Source organism: Bombina bombina, chromosome 6 (genome assembly GCF_027579735.1).
Source record: "Bombina bombina isolate aBomBom1 chromosome 6, aBomBom1.pri, whole genome shotgun sequence".
NCBI classification, from domain to species: Eukaryota; Metazoa; Chordata; class Amphibia; order Anura; family Bombinatoridae; genus Bombina; species Bombina bombina.
Window position 1 is genome coordinate 999334373 of NC_069504.1, and position 12532 is coordinate 999346904.

The following is a 12532-nucleotide window of genomic DNA, read 5'->3' on the forward strand; positions in this document are numbered from 1 at the left end:
AGCGACATGGAGCAGGGGGAATGAAGGTTAGTCGTGACTTAGATATAGGCATTCAGGGGGAGTTAGCGAAGCATGCTATTAGGAGTAGACTGCACTTTGCTTTGGACACAACGACACAAGATTGATATATTCAAAGCAGTAAAGTGCAGGTTGCAAGGAGCAGCCATGTTTGTCTCGCTAGCTATCAGCTGCTGAGCTAGTTAGTGTAGCTGTAATTAAACTTAGGTCCCCACAGCAATAATTGAAGTTTGCCTACATGGAAACTAATTTTAGTTTCAGTGAGTGCAGTTTGCAATGTTTAAGCAGTAAAACCTTTAAAATTAGCAGGTAGCAATCATCAAGAACCATGTATCCCCACATTTAAAGAGGAATGGGAGGAGGCTCTGAATGAATGCTCCATTAAGATCATGAACTTGATTGTGAGAGAAGACACTTTGAAACTAGAAAAAATTACTAATCACTTAAATGAAAGCACAGCTAGACTGAATAAACAACAAAATGAAAAATTAGGTAGTTAAAACACAATCAGAAATAAATTAAAATGAAAAAGAAAAAGAAATTCATTAGAGACTGTCTAGACTACAAAAATAACGAGACATACACTTTCAACAGAATAAGGCGTAATAATAATAGAACAAAGTGTGATAATTTAAAATCTCCCCTCACTTCCCTACATGGTGCTACACACACAGGTCCCTTTAGAAGGACAGGATCCCATTTTAGATCGAAGACCAGAAGGGGAACAGCCAAAAACCCCAACAAACAGCAAGCCAACAAAAAGAAGCAACATTGAATTGAAAAACTATGCTAATATCACAATTAAATCCTCCGATAAGGGGGGGGGGGGGGGGATATTGTGGTACAAGATACCACCAGTTATCAGAAAGAGTGTTGTAGACAACTATCTGATACCAAACAATATCAGAAACTTGACCATAATCCATTATGTCGGATTATGTCTCAGTTACAATCTATCTTGATCAGAGCCCTACAAGAACACACAATCTCTAAATCTGAATTTAATTTTCTTTTGCCCAAACTACCCAAAATACCAACTTTTTATACCATTCCTAAAATTCATAAGCAGGGGGTAGACTATCCACCGGGTTACCCCATAGCCTCTGGTATTGCAGGGCCATTAGAAAAAATAGGGGAATATATTGATCACTTTCTTCAGCCTTTTTTAGTGGCTTGAATTCATGGCTTGAATTCATTTGTACAGGATAATCGTGATCTCTTGAGAAAAATAAAAGATTATGGGGCCGAATTATCAAGCTCCGAACGGCTCACCTTCAGGCTCGCCAGAAACACAATTTATAAAGCAGTGGTCTAAAGACTGCTGCTTCATAACCTGTTCGCCTGCTATGAGGTGGCGGATAGACATCGCCAGAAATCAACCCTATCCAATACTATCGGGTTGATTGACACCCCCTGCTAGCGGCCGATTGGCCGCAAATCTGCACGGGGCGGTATTGCACCAGCAGTTCACAAGAACTGCTGGTGCAATGATAAATTCCGACAGCTTATGCTGTCGGCATTTATCAATGTGCAGCAGACATGATCCACAATATAGGATCATGTCCGCTCACACGTTCTTAAATAGGCCCCATAGTCACAGCTGAACAGATGTTACTCGCCACTATATATGTAGAGTCATTATACTCTAGCATCCCACACAAAACATGGTTTCAAGCGGCACACTACTACCTTGAGATACATACAAATTTTGTACTTGAAATTCTGGAATTTTCTATAAAAAATAACTTCTTTGTATTTGATGATGTTTTCTATATCCATATGCATCCTATGCGTGCCTCTACTTGGGATATTGGGAAACTAAATATGTTTTTGATATAGATCTCGCAGGATCACAGCACGTCGGTCTATGGCTTCGCTATATTGACAACGTGCTGCTATTCTTGGACAGCATTGAATACGCTAAATTGAGTACCAAGGATTCCAATCTTAAATTCACAATGAATTCACATAAAGATAATATTAAATTTTTAGACCTTAATATCGTTAAGATTAATAACCAATTACATACATCAATCTATAGGAAACACACGTTCACCAATAGCTTTCTTAGAGCAGATAGCCACCACCCAAATTCCTTAATTACAGGAATACCTGTTTCACAATTTATAAGAGCGAGGAGAAACTGTTCTAGAAAGAATCCAGGTTACTCACTACAAGTTTCAGGCAGCGTGGTTATTCAAACAAAATCCTCTCTAGGGGCTTTCAGAGAGTGAAAGACCAAAGTCAAACTGAAGTTCTGTATACAGCCTCACCAAGTACTGATAAAACTGTTAAAAAGAAAATAAGGTTTATCACACAATACAGTGAGGGATGGTAAGATATTCAGTCAATACTTAGAAAGCACTGGCCTATCCTGAATACAGACTCAGATTTACATAATGGTCTAGAAGACTATCCTCAAATGACAGCAAGAAGGGCATCAAATTTAGGCGACAGCCTGGTTCATAGCTTTTATAGCAGACCACCACAAGAGCATAATTGGCTGCATCGAATAGCATTTGAACCAGGCTGTTATCCATGCAGATGCTGTAAAGCCTGCACTTATATAAAGAAAGCTAAATACTTTCAGCTAGATTACGAGTTTTGTTGGTAAAAACCTGCGGAGCTAACGCTCCTTTTTTTTCTAGCGCTCCCTTTAAACAATGCTGGTATTACGAGTTTTCTGAATGGCTGCGTTAGCCTCAGAAAAGTGAGAGTTGAGCAAAATTTAGCTCCACTTCTACCCTCAATACCAGCGTTGCTTATGGTAGCGGTAAGCTGGAAAAACTTGCTTGTGCACAATTTCCCCATAGGAAACAATGGGGCAGTTTCAGCTGAAAAAAACCCTAACACCTGCAAAAAAGCAGCGTTCAGTTCCTAAAACAGCCCCATTGTTTCCTATGGGGAAACACTTTCTAAGTCTACGCCTAACACCCTAACTTGAACCCTGAGTCTAAACACCCCTAATCTTATACTTATTAACCCCTAATCTGCCACCCCCGCTATTGCTGACACCTGCATTATACTATTAACCCCTAATCTGCCGCTCCGGACACCGCCGCAACCTACATTATCCCTATGAACCCCTAATCTGCTGCCCCCAACATCGCCGACACCTATATTATATTTATTAACCCCTAATCTTCCACCCCCAACGTCGCCGCCATCTACCTACACTTATTAACCCCTAATCTGCCGACCGGACATCGCTGCCACTATAATAAATGTATTAACCCCTAAACCTCTGCATTCCCGCCTCGCAAACACTATAATACATTTTATTAACCCCTAATCTGCCCTCTCTAACATCGCCGCCACCTACCTACAATTATTACCCCCTAATCTGCCCCCCCAACGTCGACACTACTATAGTAAAGTTATTGACCCCTAAACCTAAGTCTAACCCTAACACCCCCCCTAAATTAAATATAATTTAAATAAATCTAAATAAATTTACTTATAATTAAATAAATTATTCCTATTTAAAACTAAATACTTACCTAAAAAATAAACCATAAGATAGCTACAATATAACTAATACATTGTAGCAATTTTAGGATTTATATTTATTTTACAGGCAACTTTGTTTACAGGCAAATTTATTTTACAGGCAAATTTTAACTAGGTACAATAGCTATTAAATAGTTAATAACTATTTAATAGCTACCTAGTTAATATAATTACAAAATTACCTGTACAAGTACACCTAACACTACACTATCAATAAATTAATTAAATAAATTACCTACAATGATCTAAACTAAAATACAATTAAATAAACTAAACTATATTACAAAAAAACAAACAAACACTAAATTACAAAAAATAAAAAATACAAGAATTTTAATCTAATTACACCTAATCTAAGCCCCCTGATAAAATAAAAAAGCCCCCCAAAATAATAAATTTCCCTACCCTATACTAAATTACAAAAGTAATCAGCTCTTTTACCAGCCCTTAAAAGGGCTTTTTGCGGGGCATTGCCCCAAAGTGATCAGCTCTTTTACCTGTAAAATAAAACACAAGACCCCCAAACATTACAACCCACCACCCACACACCCTTACTCTAAAACCCACCCGATCCCCCCTTAAAAAAAACTAACACTACCCCATTGAAGATCACCCTACCTTGAGCTGTGTTCACCCAGCCAGGCATCGATGGGCCAGAAGAGGACATCCGGACCGGCACAAGTCTTCATCCGATCGGGGCAGAAGAGGTCCTCCATCCAGCAGAAGTCTTCATCCAAGCGGCATCTTCTATCTTCATCCATCCAGTGTGGAGCGGGTCCATCTTCAAGACATCCGACGCGGAGCATCCTCTTCTTCCCGATGACTAACGACGAATGAAGGTTCCTTTAAATGACATCATCCAAGATGGCGTCCCTCAAATTCCGATTGGCTGATAGGATTCTATCAGCCAATTGGTATTAAGGTAGGAAAAATCCGATCGGATTGAAGTTCAATCTGATTGGCTGATTGAATCAGTCAATAGAATGCGAGGTCAATTAAGGGCTGGTAAAAGAGCTGATTACTTTTGTAATTTAGTATAGGTTAGGGAATTTTATTATTTTGGGGGGCTTTTTTATTTTATTAGGGGGCTTAGATTAGGTGTATTTAGATTAAAATTCTTGTAATATTTTTTATTTTTTTGTAATTTAGTGTTGTTTTTGTAATATAGTTTAGTTTATTTAATTGTATTTTAGTTTAGATCATTGTAGGTAATTTATTTAATCAATTTATTGATAGTGTAGTGTTAGGTGTATTTGTAACTTAGGTTAGGATTTATTTTACAGGTAATTTTGTAATTATTTTAACTAGGTAGCTATTAAATAGTTATTAACTATTTAATAGCTATTGTACCTGGTTAAAATAAATACAAAGTTGCCTGTAAAATAAATATAAATCCTAAAATAGCTACAATGTAACTATTAGTTATATTGTAGCTATTTTATGGTTTATTTTATAGGTATTTAGTTTTAAATAGGAATAATTTATTTAATTATAGTAAATTTATTTAGATTTATTTAAATTATATTTTACTTAGGTGGGTGTTAGGGTTAGGGTTAGACTTAGGTTTAGGGGTTAATATCTTTATTATAGTAGCAGCAACGTTGGGGGTGGCAGATTAGGGGTTAATAATTGTAGGTAGGTGGCGGCGATGTTAGGGAGGGCAGATTAGAGGTTAATAAAATGTATTATAGTGTTTGCGAGGTGGGAATGCGGCGGTTTAGGGGTTAATACATTTATTATAGTGGCAGTGATGTCCGGTCGGCAGATTAGGGGTTAATGAGTGTAGGTAGGTGGCGGCAACATTGGGGGGGAAGATTAGGGGTTAATAAATATAATATAGGTGTCGGCGATGTTAGGGACAGCAGATTAGGGGTTCATAGCTATAATGTAGGTGGCGGCGGTGTCCGGTCGGCAGATTAGGTGTTAAATAATTTTATTATAGGGTTTGCAATGTGGGGGGCCTCGGTTTAGGGGTTAATAGGTAGTTTATAGGTGTTAGTGTGCTTTGTAGCACTGTAGTTAAGAGCTTTATGTTCCGGCGTTAGCCGATAAAACTCTTAACTACTGACTTTTTATGCGGTAGGAGTCTTGGAGGTAGAGGCTGTACCGCTCACTTCTTCCAAGACTTGTAATACCATCGTGAGGCAAATCCCATTAAAAAGATAGGATACGCAATTGACGTAAGGGGATTTGCGGTAGCCAAAAGTCGCGGAATGTGTGTGAGCAGTACACCTGTACCTGCCATACTCGTAATACCAGCGGGCGTTAAAAAGCAGCGTTAGGACCCCTTAACGCTGCTTTTTAAGGCTAATGCAGAACTCGTAATCTAGGCGATTGTTTCTAAAACAGGCCGCACATATAGTATAATGGCAAAGATTACTTGAAAATCTGAAGGTCTTATATATTTAGCACAATGTGGGTGCCCTCTGTTCTATGTCGGTAAAACGACAAGAGCAATCAGAGATTGTACACTAGAACACATACGTGACAGTGAACATGAGGAAAAAAAAACATCTAGCATAGCACAATATTTTAAAAAATACCATAACTCTTCTCCCAGAACCTTTAGTATTATAGGTATTGAAAGGGTTAAACTTGGTATTATTGGTGATAACCTGGATAAGGTTCTCTTACAATATGAAAGCCATTGGATTTACAACTTAAACACCCTTTCTCCAGGAGGCCTAAATGAGGAGTTGCTCTATTCCCCATTTTGGACAGATCCATGTTTTTCTTATTTATTAACATTTTTTTTTTTTTTTCAATTTTTCAGAAATATCGTTGTCAGTATAGTCATGTTTATCTGTTTATAAGTTATTATAAGGATTGGATACATTTGATTGGAATTTACTGCATGAGTAAAGGCTATGGTGCAAAAAAGCTACATTGTATTGAACACTATGTCACAGTAACACTGAAACAGTTTAGTTCTGTGCTAATGGTATAATAATTTGACTATATTGTTCTCTTGTATATAAATTTGATGTTGCTAATCTAGTTTAGTTTATAAGTAAGCATATATTCTTTGTGCCGAACACAGGATTATTGGATAATATTATATTGGATGTCACATTCAAGTGTATACCCAAGGGAAAGGCAACTAATCGTTGTAATTTAAGGAGGATAGGTATGAGCCAATCAACATGTCCTGACGAAGCAGCACAGGTGAAACGATCATAGGCTTTTCTTTCTAACAATCCCATTTAAAAAAAAAAAAAAAAAATGTGATAATATTTTTATTTTATTTTAGAATAAAAGGTAAAATAATGTGCAAATGAACACAGATCAACAAAGTCAAACACTGAATAGGACTCACAGGTCCCTTGAATGCATACAAAATCAATAGATAGGATATCTACGCCCAAAAGGTGAAACTAGGGTATAAAAGTCCAGTTAGTCATCAAAATGAAACCAATACAGGTCTGACCATTGGGGAACGCACACTTCTATAATACATGAGGGAGTTTGGGGTGAAAATAGTTCACCTAAATCAAACCCCGATATGGGCTCTGAATGTGTGTGGGGGGGGGGGGGGAGCTAGTGCATGTAAATTAAGTTTAGTACTCCAAACGGCAGTATAAGGGATATGTGAAATAAGTAGCCAGAGGCTCTTAGAACAAAAACTTTTGTGCTTCCGGAGGAGAAGATTATATTCCAGCAATACATAATGTTATATCAATCTCTCAGTATTCTATTAATATAATCTAAAACAAATAAACATAGCAACATGAAGGAGGAGATAGCACAGATTGGAAGGTCACTAAGGGATTTTGAGACTGTACCTAGCACACACTGTACTTAGCACACACCGTACCTAACACTCACTGTACCTAGGACAAAGAGTACCTAGCACACAAAGTACCCAGCACACGCAGTACCCGGCACACGCAGTACCCAGGACACACAGTACCCAGCACATGTAATACCCAGCACACGTAATACCTAGCACACGCGGTCCCTAGCACACATGGTACCTAGCACACGCAGTACCTAGCAAATAAAGTACCAGGCACGCGCAGTACCTAGCGCAAGCAGTACCTAGCACACGCAGTACCTAGCACATACAGAACCTAGCACACACAAAACCTAGCACACCCAGTACCTAGCACACCCAGTACCTAGCACACACAGTACCTAGCCCACACAGTACCTAGTCCACACAGTACCTAGCACATACAGTACCTAGCACACACAGTACCTAGAACATACCATACCTAGCACATACAGTACCTAGCACAATCCCTACCTAGCACATACAGTACCTAGCCATAAAGTACCTAGCACATACAGTACCTAGCCCACACAGTACCAAGCATATATAGTACCTAGCACACACTGTACCTAGAACATACCATGCCTAGCACATACAGTACCTAACACCCCCTAAATTAACCCCAATTACCTAAATAAAAAAATACTAAATTACAATTAAAATAAAAAAGCTAACATTACTTCAAAATAAAAAACTAAGATTAATATAAGATTATTAAAAATAAAAGTCTAACATTGCATAAAATAATAAACCAAATTACCAAAAAATATTAAAAAAATTAAACCTAATCACTATGAAAATAAAAAGCACCCCCAAAATAAAAACACCCACTAATCTAATACTAAAATAAAAATAGCCGTTAATAGCACATGCAGTACCCAGCACACGTAATACCCAGCACACGTAATTCCCTAGCACACACCTAGCACACACAGTTCCTAGCATATAAAGTACCTAGCACATACAGAACCTAGCACACACAGTACCTAGCATATATAGTACCTAGCACACAGAGTACCTAGAACATACCATACCTAGCACATACAGTACCTAGCACAAACTGTACCTAGCACAAACCCTACCTAGCACATACAGCAACTAGCACATACAGTACCTAGCCATACAGTACCTAGCACATACAGTACCTAGCCCACACAGTACCTAGCATATATAGTACCTAGCACACACTGTACCTAGAACATACCATACCTAGCACATAGAGAACCTAGTACAAACCGTACCTAGCACAAATCCTACCTAGCACATACAGTACCTAACACATACAGTACCTAGCCATACAGTACCTAGCACATACAGAATCTAGCCATACATTACCTAGCACATACAGTACCTAGCCATACGGTACCTAGCACATACAGAATCTAGCCATACAGTATCTAGCACATACAGTACCTAGCACAAACAGTACCTAGCACAAACAGTACCTAACACAAATAGTACTCAGCACACACAGTACCTAGCACACACAGTACCTAGTACACACCGTATTTAGCACAAACAGTACCTAACACACACTGTACCTAACTATTAACCCCTAATCCGCCAAACCCACACAACACAATAATCCTAAGGAATATATTAACCCCTAATCCACCAAACCCCCACAACACAAATAAATAATTAAATTACTAATCCCCCTAACCTAACACCCCCTAAATTAACCCCAATTACCGAAATAAAAAAATACTAAATTACAATTAAAATAAAAAAGCTAACATTACTTCAAAATAAAAAAACTAAGATTAAATTAATCTAAAATTATTAAGAATAAAAAAGTCTAACATTACATAAAATAATAAACCAAATTATCAAAAATTTTAAAAAAATTAAACCTAATCACTATCGCCTAGATTTAGAGTTCTGCGTTAGCCGTCAAAACCAGCATTAAGGGCTCCTAACGCTGGTTTTGACCGCACGCTGGTATTTAGAGTCAGTCAGGAAAGGGTCTAACGCTCACTTTCCAGCCGCGACTTTTCCATACCGCAGATCCCCTTACGCCAATTGCGTATCCTATCTTTTCAATGGAATCTTCCTAACGCCGGTATTTAGAGTCTTGGCTGAAGTGAGCGGTAGAACTCTAACGACAAAACTCCAGCTGCAGAAAAAAGTCAGGAGTTAAGAGCTTTATGGGCTAACGCCGGTTTATAAAGCTCTTAACTACTGTGCTCTAAAGTACACTAACACCCATAAACTACCTATGTACCCCTAAACCGAGGTCCCCCCACATCGCCGCCACTCTAATATATTTTTTTAACCCCTAACCTGCCGACCGCACATCGCCGCCACCTACATTATCCCTATGTACCCCTATTCTGCTGCCCCTAATATCGCCGTCACCTACATAATATTTATTAACCCCTAATCTGCCCCCCCCAACGTCGCCGCTACCTACCTACACTTATTAACCCCTAATCTGCCGACCGGACCTCGCCGCTACTCTAATAAATGTATTAGCCCCTAAAGCTAAGTCTAACCCTAACACTAACACCCCCATAAGTTAAATATAATTTTTATCTAACTAAATAAATTAACTCTTATTAAATAAATTATTCCTATTTAAAACTAAATACTTACCTGTAAAATAAACCCTAAGATACCTACAATATAACAAATAATTATATTGTAGCTATTTTAGGATTTATATTTATTTTACAGGCAACTTTGTATTTATTTTAACTAGGTACAATAGCTATTAAATAGTTAATAACTATTTAATAGCTACCTAGTTAAAATAATTACACAATTACCTGTAAAATAAATCCTAACCTAAGTTACAATTAAACTTAACACTTCACTATCATTAAATAAATTAACTAAACTACCTACAATTACCTACAATTAAATTAACTAAACTAAATTTAAAAAACAAACAAACACTAAATTACAAAAAATAAAAAAGATGACCAGAATTTTAAACTAATTACACCTACTCTAAGCCCCCTAAAAAAATAACAAAGCCCGCCAAAATAAAAAAATGCCCTACCCTATTCTAAAATAAAAAGTTAACAGCTCTATTACCTTACCAGCCCTTAAAAGGGCCTTTTGCGGGGCATGCCCCCAAAGAAAACAGCTCTTTTGCCTGTAAAAAAAAACATACAATACCCCCCCAACATTACAACCTACCACCCACATACCCACCCAAACCCCCCTTAAAAGACCTAACACTAAGCCCCTGAAGATCTTCCTACCTTATCTTCACCCAGCCGAGTATCACCGATCCGTCCAGAAGAGGGTCCGAAGTCTTCATCCTATCCGGGCAGAAGAGCTCCTCCAGAGGGTCCGAAGTCTTCATCCTATCCGGGCAGAAGAGGACATCAGGACCGGCAGACATCTTCATCCATGCAGCATCTTCTATCTTCTTCCATCCAGCACGGAGCGGGACCATCTTGAAGCAGCCGACGCGGAACCATCCTTCTTCACTGACGGACTAACAATGAATGAAGGTTCCTTTAAATGACGTCATCCAAGATGGCGTCCCTCGAATTCCGATTGGCTGATAGGATTCTATCAGCCAATCGGAATTAAGGTAGGAAAAATCTGATTGGCTGATTGAATCAGCCAATCAGATTCAAGTTCAATCCGATTGGCTGATCCAATCAGCCAATCAGATTGAGATCGCATTCTATTGGCTGATCGGAACAGCCAATAGAATGCAAGCTCAATCTGATTGGCTGATTGGATCAGCCAATCGGATTGAACTTGAATCTGATTAGCTGATTCAATCAGCCAATAAGATTTTTCCTACCTTAATTCCGATTAGCTGATAGAATCCTATCAGCCAATCGGAATTCGAGGGATGCCATCTTGGATGACGTCATTTAAAGGAACCTTCATTCGTCGTTAGTCCGTCGGTGAAGAAGGATGGCTCCACGTCGGCTGCTTCAAGATGGTCCCGCTCCGCGCCGGATGGAAGAAGATAGAAGATGCCACATGGATGAAGGTGTCTGCCGGTCCGGATGTCCTCTTCTGCCCGGATAGGATGAAGACTTCGGAACCTCTGGAGGAGCACTTCTGCCTGGATAGGATGAAGATTTCGGACCCTCTTCTGGACGGATCGGTGATACCCGGCTGGGTGAAGATAAGTTAGGAAGATCTTCAGGGGCTTAGTGTTAGGTTTTTTAAGTGGGGTTTGGGTGGGTTAGATTAGGGGTATGTGGGTGGTGGGTTGAAATGTTGGGGGGGTATTGTATGTTTTTTTACAGGCAAAAGAGCTGTTTTCTTTGGGGCATGCCCTGCAAAAGGCCCTTTTAAGGGCTGGTAAGTTAATAGAGCTGTTAACTTTTTATTTTAGAATAGGGTAGGGCATTTTTTTATTTTCGGGGACTTTGTTATTTTTTTTAGGGGGCTTAGAGTAGGTGTAATAAGTTTAAAATTGTGGTAATCTTTTTTTATTTTTTGTAATTTAGTGGGGTTTTTTTTTGTAATTTAGTTTAGTTGATTTAATTGTAGGTAATTGTAGGTAGTTTATTTAATTAATTTATTGATAGTGTAGTGTTAGGTTTAATTGTAACTTAGGTTAGGATTTATTTTACAGGTAATTTTGTAATTATTTTAACTAGGTAGCTATTAAATAGTTATTAACTATTTAATAGCTATTGTACCTAGTTAAAATACATACAAAGTTGCCTGTAAAATAAATATAAATCCTAAAATAGCTACAATATAATTATTTGTTATATTGTAGCTATATTAGGGTTTATTTTACAGGTAAGTATTTAGTTATAAATAGGAATAATTTATTAAATAAGAGTTAATTTATTTCGTTAGATAAAAATTATATTTAACTTAGGGGGGTGTTAGTGTTAGGGTTAGACTTAGTTTTAGGGGTTAATACATTTATTAGAGTAGCAGCGAGGTCCGGTCGGCAGATTAGGGGTTAATAAGTGTAGGTAAGGTAGCGGTGACATTGGGGGGGGGCAGATTAAGGGTTAATAAATATAATATAGGTGTTGGCGATGTTGTAGGCAGCAGATTAGGGGTACATAGGGATAATGTCGGTCGCGGTGGTGTCCGTAGCGGCAGATTAGGGGTTAATAATAATATGCAGGGGTCAGCGATAGTGGGGTCGGCAGATTAGTGGTTAATAAGTGTAAGGTTAGGGGTGTTTAGACTTGGGGTACATGTTAGAGTGTTAGGTGCAGACTTAGGAAGTGTTTCCCCATAGGAAACAATGGGGCTGCGTTAGGAGCTGAACGCTGCTTTTTTGCAGGT